This window comes from Crinia signifera, chromosome 7 (genome assembly GCF_055691185.1).
Source record: "Crinia signifera chromosome 7, ASM5569118v1, whole genome shotgun sequence".
Taxonomy (NCBI): domain Eukaryota; kingdom Metazoa; phylum Chordata; class Amphibia; order Anura; family Myobatrachidae; genus Crinia; species Crinia signifera.
Window position 1 is genome coordinate 80,512,101 of NC_139223.1, and position 12,401 is coordinate 80,524,501.

At 43.2% G+C, this 12,401-nt stretch overlaps 1 protein-coding gene across 6 annotated transcripts in view; it reads right to left on the reverse strand.

Annotated features, from left to right (window-relative positions):
* The window catches only part of METTL22 (methyltransferase 22, Kin17 lysine), a 209,018-nt gene that overhangs the window by 114,132 nt on the left and 82,485 nt on the right, over window positions 1-12,401 (reverse strand). The window lies entirely within an intron of this gene.

Below are 12,401 nucleotides of genomic sequence, written 5' to 3' on the forward strand. Positions count from 1 at the left end.
GGGTCATCGGTGACGATGACACCTCACCCCACCCTCACCCCACCTGCCCCCAAGGCTGTGATTGGTCCGTGGGACCCACTGACCAATCACAGCCAAGGCGCGACATTTAAACTAACGGTGACTGCGCTGCAGACGCCATTCCGGTCTGGAATAGCGTGCAGAGCGGTCACCGTGCCTATCTGCCGTGATACTGACCTGATCCTTGCTAATACTTACCTGATCCTTGCAAATACCTTACCTGATCACCTGATCACTGCTTGTAGCGTGCTGGACGCTTCCTGGATCTGACTTCTTGGGACTTCCTGCTGCTGCTGCAGTGAGATAGAGAGATAGAGAGATAGAGAGAGAGATAGAGAGAGATAGAGAGATAGTGACAGAGAGAGCTATATTTTGTGTCTGCTACCCCCCCTTTTTGGGGGTGCAGGGGTTTTTTATATATAAATAACTGTCAGTGCTGCTGCTGCAGTGTCATAGAGTGATAGATAGTGGTAGATAGTGAGAGATAGAGAGATAGAGAGATTTGTGTCTGCTACCCCCCCTTTTTGGGGGTGCAGGTTTTTTTTTTATATATATAACTGTCAGTGCTGCTGCTGCAGTGTCATAGAGTGATAGATAGTGATAGATAGTGAGAGATAGAGAGATAGAGAGAGATAGTGACAGAGAGTGATAGAGAGTGTATATTTTGTGTCTGCTACCCCCCCTTTTTGGGGGTGCAGGTTTTTTTTTATACATATAACTGTCAGTGCTGCTGCTGCAGTGTCCTAGAGTGATAGATAGTGATAGATAGTGAGAGATAGAGAGAGATAGTGACAGAGAGTGATAGAGAGTGTATATTTTGTGTCTGCTACCCCCCCTTTTGTGCTGATCAGTATATCTGTGCTGATCAGCAACTTTTTGGGGGCGCAGGGTTGTTTTTTTTTATATATACCTGTCAGTTGCTGCCAGTTGCACTGTCAGTTGCACCAAAGGTTGTGCACCTGCTGCCCCTCACTGGTAATCAGTGTCGCATCACTGATCACCTTTTTTTTTTTGAGAGTGCTGTGGGGTCTTTTTTTAATTTTTTTTTACACACACTGTGATTTTGTGGGTGTCCTGTGGCCACTGTGCGCTGATCAGTGACGTACATCACTGATCAGCTTTTTCGGCACAGGGTTGATCTATTTTTTTTTTTTTTTGATCAAATTCCTGTTGCCTTTGAGCACTGTTCAGTGACGGACGTTACTGACCAACATCTGTGCTCAATTTTTGGCGCAGGAGCTTTTTTTTTTTTTTTTTAACCCCTTCAATTTTTTTTTTTTTTTTTTATTGGGATCAAATTCCTGTATAAAGTATTTTTTTTTTTCTGCACTACATACACACTACACACTACATACCCCCCGGGTTGAAATAAAGTTTGTACCCCCCCCTACACTATACACGTGTTGAAACATTTCACTACCAGTAGCACAAAAATAAAAATGGCATCCCAAATGTCATCCCAAATGTCATCCCAGTCATCCAGAAGAATGTATTCAGCGGAGGAGGCATATGCCATGCTTGCCTCTGACTCTGACACAGCCAGTGATGCAAGCGGGGAATTTGAAGGATTTGTCTTAAGCTCCTCTTCCTCCTCTGGTGATGAGGGACCCCCTCAAAGACGCCCCCGTAGAGCAGCTGAGACACCCCCCCCCCCCAATAATTGATCTCGTATGGACCCCACCACCAGACAATTTTGAGCCCCAGGTTCCTGAGTTTTTGGCCATGCCAGGAATCCAATTTGATTCCACAGGTCTCAGAGAAATTGACTTTTTCAAATTATTTTTCTCTGATGATTTTATAAATTTAATGGTGGACCAAACTAATTTATATGCCCAGCAATTTATTGCTCAAAACCCCACGTCATCATTTGCTAGGTGGACCCCTGTAGATGCAGTAGAGATGATGACGTTTTGGGGTCTGGTGTTTCATATGGGCATAGTAAAAAAGCCAGAAATTAGGCAATATTGGAGTACAGATGTTCTGTACAGCACCCCATTTTACCGTATGGCCATGCCCCGGGCTCGATTTGAGACGATCCTTAAATTTTTGCATTACAACGATAATGCACAGTGCCCTCCCAGAGATGATCCCACCTTTGACCGGCTATTCAAAGTCAGGCCGGTCATTGATCATTTCAGTGCCAAATTTGCAGAGATGTACATCCCTGAAAAATTTATTTGTATTGACGAGTCCCTTATACATTTTAAAGGAAGGGTTAAATTCCGCCAGTACCTTCCCAGTAAGAGGGCAAGGTATGGCATAAAAATGTATAAGCTGTGTGAAAGCACCTCAGGGTACACCCACATGTTTAGGGTATATGAAGGGAAGGATTCAAGAATTGAACCGCCAAAATGCCCCCCCTCCCTCGTAGGTGTTAGTGGAAAAATTGTCTGGGATTTAGTGCACCCCTTCCTGGATAAAGGTTATCACCTCTATGTGGATAACTTTTACACTAGCATCCCCCTGTTTAAGGCCCTTGGTTCAAGAGGTACAGCAGCTTGCGGTACTGTGCGCAAGAACCAAAGAGGCCTCCCAAAAACGCACATTGCCCAAGTAATGAGAAGGGGTGAAAGCAGGGGAATATGCACCGAAAATATGTTGTTGGTCAAATATAAGGACAAGAGGGATGTCCTTATACTGACAACAATTCACGGAGACAGTACCACCTCCGTCCCTGTACGAGGTACCAGTACCCACACCTCCAAACCTAATTGTATCCTGGATTACAATAAGTACATGGGCGGAGTGGATCTTTCAGATCAGGTACTGAAGCCGTACAGTGCCCTGCGGAAAACAAAAATCTGGTACAAGAAGCTGGCCGTGTATATCATCCAGATGGCACTGTATAACGCTTACGTGCTATTCCGTTCTACCGGCCAGAGGGGGACATTTATGCACTTTCAAGAGGAAGTCATAAAGGGCCTAATATTTGGGAACCAGCAGGCAGAGGGCCCCAGTACTTCTAGTACTGGCCCCCGTATTGTACCAGGGCAGCATTTTCCTGATGAAATCCCCTCCACTGGAAAAAAGGGCAGGACACAAAAAAGGTGCAAAGTTTGCTATAAAAAGGGAATAAGAAAGCAAACTATTTTCCAGTGTGACACTTGCCCCGACAAACCCGGCCTATGTATAAAGGAGTGTTTTAAAATATACCACACATCTATGGATTATTAGGTTCATAATTTCACCGTGCTTCGGGGGTCTTGCTAATGCCACATAGCACCCACCATTCATTCCACCAGAATCTGAGCCGCAAAATCCAAAAATCACTCCTTCCCTTCTGAGTCCTGCCATGCACCCAACTGGTATTTTTCGGTCACATGTGAGGCATTGCCGTACTCGGGAGAAATTGGGGCACAGATTTTGGGGTGCTTTTTCTCCTTCATACCTTCTGAAAATGAAAAATTTTGAGCCAGAACTGCATTTTTGTGTAAAAAAATGTAATTTTTCATTTTCACTGCCCAGTTGTACCACAATTGGTGAAACCCCTGGGGGTTTGAAATGTACACTATACCCCTAGATGAATTCCCTGAGGGGTGTAGTTTGCAAAATGGGGTCACTTGTGGGGGGGGTTCCACTGTATTGGTGCTTGGGGGGTCTTGCTAATGCGACATAGCACCCACCAACATTCCACCAGAATTTGTGCTGCAAAATCCAAATATCACTCCTTCCCTTCTGAGTCCTGCCACTTTTTGGTCACACATGAGGCATTGCCGTACTCGGGAGAAATTGGGGCACAGATTTTGGGGTGCTTTTTCTCCTTCATACCTTCTGAAAATGAAAAATTTTGAGCCAGAACTGCATTTTTGTGTAAAAAAATGTAATTTTTCATTTTCACTGCCCAGTTGTATCAAAATTGGTGAAACCCCTGGGGGTTTGAAATGTACACTATACCCCTAGATGAATTCCCTGAGGGGTGTAGTTTGCAAAATGGGGTCACTTGTGGGGGGGTTCCACTGTATTGGTGCTTTGTGGGTCTTGCTAATGCGACATAGCACCCACCAACATTCCACCAGAATCTGAGCTGCAAAATCCAAAAATCACTCCTTCCTTTCTGAGTCCTGCCATGCACCCAAATGGTATTTTTTGGTCACATGTGAGGCATTGCCGTACTCGGGAGAAATTGGGGCACAGATTTTGGGGTGCTTTGTCTCCTTCATTCCTTGTGAAAATGAAAAATTTTGAGCCAGAACTGCATTTTTGTGTAAAAAATGTAACTTTGCATTTGCACAGCCCAGTTGTATCAAAATTGGTGAAACCCCTGGGGGTTTGAAATGTACACTATACCCCTAGATGAATTCCCTGAGGTGTGTAGTTTGCAAAATGGGGTCACTTGTGGGGGGGTTCCACTGTATTGGTGCTTGGGGGGTCTTGCTAATGCGACATAGCACCCACCAAAATTCCACCAGAATCTGAGCTGCAAAATCCAAAAATCACTCCTTCCCTTCTGAGTCCTGCCATGCACCCAAATGGTATTTTTTGGTCACATGTGAGGCATTGCCGTACTCGGGAGAAATTGGGGCACAGATTTTGGGGGGCTTTTTCTCCTTCATACCTTCTGAAAATGAAAAATTTTGAGCCAGAACTGCATTTTTGTGTAAAAAAATGTAATTTTTCATTTTCACTGCCCAGTTGTATCAAAATTGGTGAAACCCCTGGGGGTTTGAAATGTACACTATACCCCTAGATGAATTCCCTGAGGGGTTTAGTTTGCAAAATGGGGTCACTTGTGGGGGGGTTCCACTGTATTGGTGCTTTGTGGGTCTTGCTAATGCGACATAGCACCCACCAACATTCCACCACCAAAAATCACTCCTTCCCTTCTGAGTCCTGCCATGCACCCAAATGGTATTTTTTGGTCACATGTGAGGCATTGCCGTACTCGGGAGAAATTGGGGCACAGATTTTGGGGTGCTTTGTCTCCTTCATTCCTTGTGAAAATGAAAAATTTTGAGCCAGAACTGCATTTTTGTGTAAAAAATGTAATTTTGCATTTGCACAGCCCAGTTGTATCAAAATTGGTGAAACCCCTGGGGGTTTGAAATGTACACTATACCCCTAGATGAATTCCCTGAGGTGTGTAGTTTGCAAAATGGGGTCACTTGTGGGGGGGTTCCACTGTATTGGTGCTTGGGGGGTCTTGCTAATGCGACATAGCACCCACCAAAATTCCACCAGAATCTGAGCTGCAAAATCCAAAAATCACTCCTTCCCTTCTGAGTCCTGCCATGCACCCAAATGGTATTTTTTGGTCACATGTGAGGCATTGCCGTACTCGGGAGAAATTGGGGCACAGATTTTGGGGGGCTTTTTCTCCTTCATACCTTCTGAAAATGAAAAATTTTGAGCCAGAACTGCATTTTTGTGTAAAAAAATGTAATTTTTCATTTTCACTGCCCAGTTGTATCAAAATTGGTGAAACCCCTGGGGGTTTGAAATGTACACTATACCCCTAGATGAATTCCCTGAGGGGTTTAGTTTGCAAAATGGGGTCACTTGTGGGGGGGTTCCACTGTATTGGTGCTTTGTGGGTCTTGCTAATGCGACATAGCACCCACCAACATTCCACCACCAAAAATACCTCCTTCCCTTCTGAGTCCTGCCATGCACCCAACTGGTATTTTTTGGTCACATATGAGGCATTGCCATACTCGGGAGAAATTGGGGCACAGATTTTGTGGTGCTTTTTCTCCTTCATACCTTATGAAAATGAAAAATTTTGAGCCAGAACTGCATTTTTGTGTAAAAAAATGTAATTTTTCATTTTCACTGCCCAGTTGTATCAAAATTGGTGAAACCCCTGGGGGTTTGAAATGTACACTATACCCCTAGATGAATTCCCTGAGGGTGTAGTTTGCAAAATGGGGTCACTTGTGGGGGGGTTCCACTGTATTGGTGCTTGGGGGGTCTTGCTAATGCAACATAGCACCCACCAACATACCACCAGAATCTGAGCTGCAAAATCCAAAAATCACTCCTTCCTTTCTGAGTCCTGCCATGTACCCAAATGGTATTTTTTGGTCACATGTGAGGCATTGCCGTACTCGGGAGAAATTGGGGCACAGATTTTGGGGTGCTTTGTCTCCTTCATTCCTTGTGAAAATGAAAAATTTTGAGCCAGAACTGCATTTTTGTGTAAAAAATGTAATTTTGCATTTGCACAGCCCAGTTGTATCAAAATTGGTGAAACCCCTGGGGGTTTGAAATGTACACTATACCCCTAGATGAATTCCCTGAGGGGTGTAGTTTGCAAAATGGGGTCACTTGTGGGGGGGTTCCACTGTATTGGTGCTTGGGGGGTCTTGCTAATGCGACATAGCACCCACCAAAATTCCACCAGAATCTGAGCTGCAAAATCCAAAAATCACTCCTTCCCTTCTGAGTCCTGCCATTCACCCAAATGGTATTTTTTGGTCACATGTGAGGCATTGCCGTACTCGGGAGAAATTGGGGCACAGATTTTGGGGTGCTTTTTCTCCTTCATACCTTCTGAAAATGAAAAATTTTGAGCCAGAACTGCATTTTTGTGTAAAAAAATGTAATTTTTCATTTTCACTGCCCAGTTGTATCAAAATTGGTGAAACCCCTGGGGGTTTGAAATGTACACTATACCCCTAGATGAATTCCCTGAGGGGTGTAGTTTGCAAAATGGGGTCACTTGTGGGGGGGTTCCACTGTATTGGTGCTTTGGGGGTCTTGCTAATGCGACATAGCACCCACCAACATTCCACCACCAAAAATCACTCCTTCCCTTCTGAGTCCTGCCATGCACCCAACTGGTATTTTTTGGTCACATATGAGGCATTGCCATACTCGGGAGAAATTGGGGCACAGATTTTGGGGTGCTTTTTCTCCTTCATACCTTATGAAAATGAAAAATTTTGAGCCAGAACTGCATTTTTGTGTAAAAAAATTTAATTTTTCATTTTCACTGCCCAGTTGTATCAAAATTGGTGAAACCCCTGGGGGTTTGAAATGTACACTATACCCCTAGATGAATTCCCTGAGGGGTGTAGTTTGCAAAATGGGGTCACTTGTGGGGGGGTTCCACTGTATTGGTGCTTGGGGGGTCTTGCTAATGCAACATAGCACCCACCAACATTCCACCAGAATCTGAGCTGCAAAATCCAAAAATCACTCCTTCCTTTCTGAGTCCTGCCATGCACCCAAATGGTATTTTTTGGTCACATGTGAGGCATTGCCGTACTCGGGAGAAATTGGGGCACAGATTTTGGGGTGCTTGGTCTCCTTCATTCCTTGTGAAAATGACAAATTTGGAGCCAGAACTGCATTTTTGTGTAAAAAATGTAATTTTTCATTTTCACTGCCCAGTTGTACCACAATTGGTGAAACCCCTGGGGGTTTGAAATGTACACTATACCCCTAGATGAATTCCCTGAGGGGTGTAGTTTGCAAAATGGGGTCACTTGTGGGGGGGGTTCCACTGTATTGGTGCTTGGGGGGTCTTGCTAATGCGACATAGCACCCACCAACATTCCACCAGAATTTGTGCTGCAAAATCCAAATATCACTCCTTCCCTTCTGAGTCCTGCCACTTTTTGGTCACACATGAGGCATTGCCGTACTCGGGAGAAATTGGGGCACAGATTTTGGGGTGCTTTTTCTCCTTCATACCTTCTGAAAATGAAAAATTTTGAGCCAGAACTGCATTTTTGTGTAAAAAAATGTAATTTTTCATTTTCACTGCCCAGTTGTATCAAAATTGGTGAAACCCCTGGGGGTTTGAAATGTACACTATACCCCTAGATGAATTCCCTGAGGGGTGTAGTTTGCAAAATGGGGTCACTTGTGGGGGGGTTCCACTGTATTGGTGCTTTGTGGGTCTTGCTAATGCGACATAGCACCCACCAACATTCCACCAGAATCTGAGCTGCAAAATCCAAAAATCACTCCTTCCTTTCTGAGTCCTGCCATGCACCCAAATGGTATTTTTGGTCACATGTGAGGCATTGCCGTACTCGGGAGAAATTGGGGCACAGATTTTGGGGTGCTTTGTCTCCTTCATTCCTTGTGAAAATGAAAAATTTTGAGCCAGAACTGCATTTTTGTGTAAAAAATGTAATTTTGCATTTGCACAGCCCAGTTGTATCAAAATTGGTGAAACCCCTGGGGGTTTGAAATGTACACTATACCCCTAGATGAATTCCCTGAGGTGTGTAGTTTGCAAAATGGGGTCACTTGTGGGGGGGGTTCCACTGTATTGGTGCTTGGGGGGTCTTGCTAATGCGACATAGCACCCACCAAAATTCCACCAGAATCTGAGCTGCAAAATCCAAAAATCACTCCTTCCCTTCTGAGTCCTGCCATGCACCCAAATGGTATTTTTTGGTCACATGTGAGGCATTGCCGTACTCGGGAGAAATTGGGGCACAGATTTTGGGGGGCTTTTTCTCCTTCATACCTTCTGAAAATGAAAAATTTTGAGCCAGAACTGCATTTTTGTGTAAAAAAATGTAATTTTTCATTTTCACTGCCCAGTTGTATCAAAATTGGTGAAACCCCTGGGGGTTTGAAATGTACACTATACCCCTAGATGAATTCCCTGAGGGGTTTAGTTTGCAAAATGGGGTCACTTGTGGGGGGGTTCCACTGTATTGGTGCTTTGTGGGTCTTGCTAATGCGACATAGCACCCACCAACATTCCACCACCAAAAATCACTCCTTCCCTTCTGAGTCCTGCCATGCACCCAACTGGTATTTTTTGGTCACATATGAGGCATTGCCATACTCGGGAGAAATTGGGGCACAGATTTTGTGGTGCTTTTTCTCCTTCATACCTTATGAAAATGAAAAATTTTGAGCCAGAACTGCATTTTTGTGTAAAAAAATGTAATTTTTCATTTTCACTGCCCAGTTGTATCAAAATTGGTGAAACCCCTGGGGGTTTGAAATGTACACTATACCCCTAGATGAATTCCCTGAGGGTGTAGTTTGCAAAATGGGGTCACTTGTGGGGGGGTTCCACTGTATTGGTGCTTGGGGGGTCTTGCTAATGCAACATAGCACCCACCAACATACCACCAGAATCTGAGCTGCAAAATCCAAAAATCACTCCTTCCTTTCTGAGTCCTGCCATGTACCCAAATGGTATTTTTTGGTCACATGTGAGGCATTGCCGTACTCGGGAGAAATTGGGGCACAGATTTTGGGGTGCTTTGTCTCCTTCATTCCTTGTGAAAATGAAAAATTTTGAGCCAGAACTGCATTTTTGTGTAAAAAATGTAATTTTGCATTTGCACAGCCCAGTTGTATCAAAATTGGTGAAACCCCTGGGGGTTTGAAATGTACACTATACCCCTAGATGAATTCCCTGAGGGGTGTAGTTTGCAAAATGGGGTCACTTGTGGGGGGGTTCCACTGTATTGGTGCTTGGGGGGTCTTGCTAATGCGACATAGCACCCACCAAAATTCCACCAGAATCTGAGCTGCAAAATCCAAAAATCACTCCTTCCCTTCTGAGTCCTGCCATTCACCCAAATGGTATTTTTTGGTCACATGTGAGGCATTGCCGTACTCGGGAGAAATTGGGGCACAGATTTTGGGGTGCTTTTTCTCCTTCATACCTTCTGAAAATGAAAAATTTTGAGCCAGAACTGCATTTTTGTGTAAAAAAATGTAATTTTTCATTTTCACTGCCCAGTTGTATCAAAATTGGTGAAACCCCTGGGGGTTTGAAATGTACACTATACCCCTAGATGAATTCCCTGAGGGGTGTAGTTTGCAAAATGGGGTCACTTGTGGGGGGGTTCCACTGTATTGGTGCTTTGGGGGTCTTGCTAATGCGACATAGCACCCACCAACATTCCACCACCAAAAATCACTCCTTCCCTTCTGAGTCCTGCCATGCACCCAACTGGTATTTTTTGGTCACATATGAGGCATTGCCATACTCGGGAGAAATTGGGGCACAGATTTTGGGGTGCTTTTTCTCCTTCATACCTTATGAAAATGAAAAATTTTGAGCCAGAACTGCATTTTTGTGTAAAAAAATTTAATTTTTCATTTTCACTGCCCAGTTGTATCAAAATTGGTGAAACCCCTGGGGGTTTGAAATGTACACTATACCCCTAGATGAATTCCCTGAGGGGTGTAGTTTGCAAAATGGGGTCACTTGTGGGGGGGTTCCACTGTATTGGTGCTTGGGGGGTCTTGCTAATGCAACATAGCACCCACCAACATTCCACCAGAATCTGAGCTGCAAAATCCAAAAATCACTCCTTCCTTTCTGAGTCCTGCCATGCACCCAAATGGTATTTTTTGGTCACATGTGAGGCATTGCCGTACTCGGGAGAAATTGGGGCACAGATTTTGGGGTGCTTGGTCTCCTTCATTCCTTGTGAAAATGACAAATTTGGAGCCAGAACTGCATTTTTGTGTAAAAAATGTAATTTTTAATTTTCACTGCCCAGTTGTACCACAATTGGTGAAACCCCTGGGGGTTTGAAATGTACACTATACCCCTAGATGAATTCCCTGAGGGGTGTAGTTTGCAAAATGGGGTCACTTGTGGGGGGGTTCCTAACTTTTAGCATCTTATGGTGCCTAGAAACCTACATGGTGCCTAAAAAATAATCTCATAAAAAGGAGGCTCCAAAATCAAGTAGGTGCTCCTTGTATTATGAAGCCTGTGGTTTGGTCAACGTGCACACTAGGGCCACATATAGGATATTTATGAAAACAAAAGAATTGGGGGAATCAATTTTTAGTCACATTTCTCTAGTAAAATGTACTGTGTTCCTTAGAAAAATGTATTAAAATTGCAAATCTGCAAAAAAAATGAAATTTTGAAATTTCACCTACACTTTGTTTTAATTCCTGTGAAACACCTAAAGGGTTAACAAACTTCCAAAATGCTGTTTTGAATACTGTGAGGGGTGCAGTTTTTGAAATGGTATCATTTATGGGGGTGTCTCACATACAAGTCCCTCAAAGTCACATCAGAACTGAACTGGTCCCTAAAAAAATCAGTGTTTGAAATTTTCTTGAAAATTTGAGAATTTGCTATTCATATTGTAAGCCTCCTAGTGTCCAAAAAAATTAAAAGGAAGTTGAAATAATGATGGAAACATAAAGTAGACATATGGTCTATGTTAGTTATTAACTATTTTGAGTGGTATGATTATTTGTCTCACAAGCAGAAAATTTAACATTTTGCAAATTGCAAAATTTTCCATTTTTTCACGACATTTTGGTATTTTTCACAAAAAAACACAGACTGTATCGACCCAAATTTACCACTAATTTGAAGTACAATGTGTCACGAAAAAACAATCTCAAAATCACTGGGATAAGTAAAAGCAAAAAAAAGTTATCCCCACTTAAGTGATACATGTCAGATTTGAAAAAAAGGGCTCTGTCAGGAACGCAAAAACTGGCTCTGTCAGGAAGGGGTTAAACTGGAAAGGTGGGCGGAAAGGTAGAAAATGCTGTTTGACTTTAAAAAATGCAAACTTATTCATTACTGGTACAAAGAAGAAGCTACTTATAGGCTAAATAGATTTAATATAGGGAATACTGCAGTAGAGAAGGACTTAGAGGTCATTATAGATGATTAATTGGGTAATAGCGCACACTGCTCAAGTGCAGCAGCAAAAGCAAACCGGACACTGGCAAGCATTAAAAGGGGAATTGATTCAAGGGATGCCAATGTGATATTGCCTCTTTACAAGGCACTGGTGAGACCGCACTTGGAATACTGTGTTCAGTTCTGGGCCCCGCACCTTATAAAAGAACATAAATAAATTGGAGCACATACTAAACTAGCAAAATGTCTCAAATCACTAGAATACAAAGATAGGCTAACCAGGCTGAATATTTTTTCACTGGAGAAATTGAACTGGGAGATGATTTTTTCAGTAACAGGCCTATACTTAGGACACTACATTCTATACTGAATTAAGGAATGGATTTTTCACCATTGGAGCAGTAAAATTCTGGAACTCATTGCCGGTAGGGGTGGTTACAGCAACTTCTGTTAATGATTTAAATCAAAACTGCATACATTTTTGGCCACTAAGGGAATCATACATATATGACTTACTCAAGTCAGTAGTCACAAGTCAAATAGGTTGAACTCAATGGACTAAAGGTGCCCATAGACGGTCCGTTCATCGGATCCGTTCGGCACTTATATAGTACACATCACATCGCATTGCATGCCTTGTGCATGCAGTGTGCATGCAATGTGATGCGATGCGAACAGCTAGTACAAAAAGTATGTGCAAAACATACTTTTTGTACCATAAGATGGAGGGAAGACCACCGCAAGACGCGGACACCACTGGAGAGCACAGGGCAGACGAGTATCTTTGTTTATTTATTGTTTACTCATGCTGCAGGATTTTCAGTGCTAAAGACCCTGA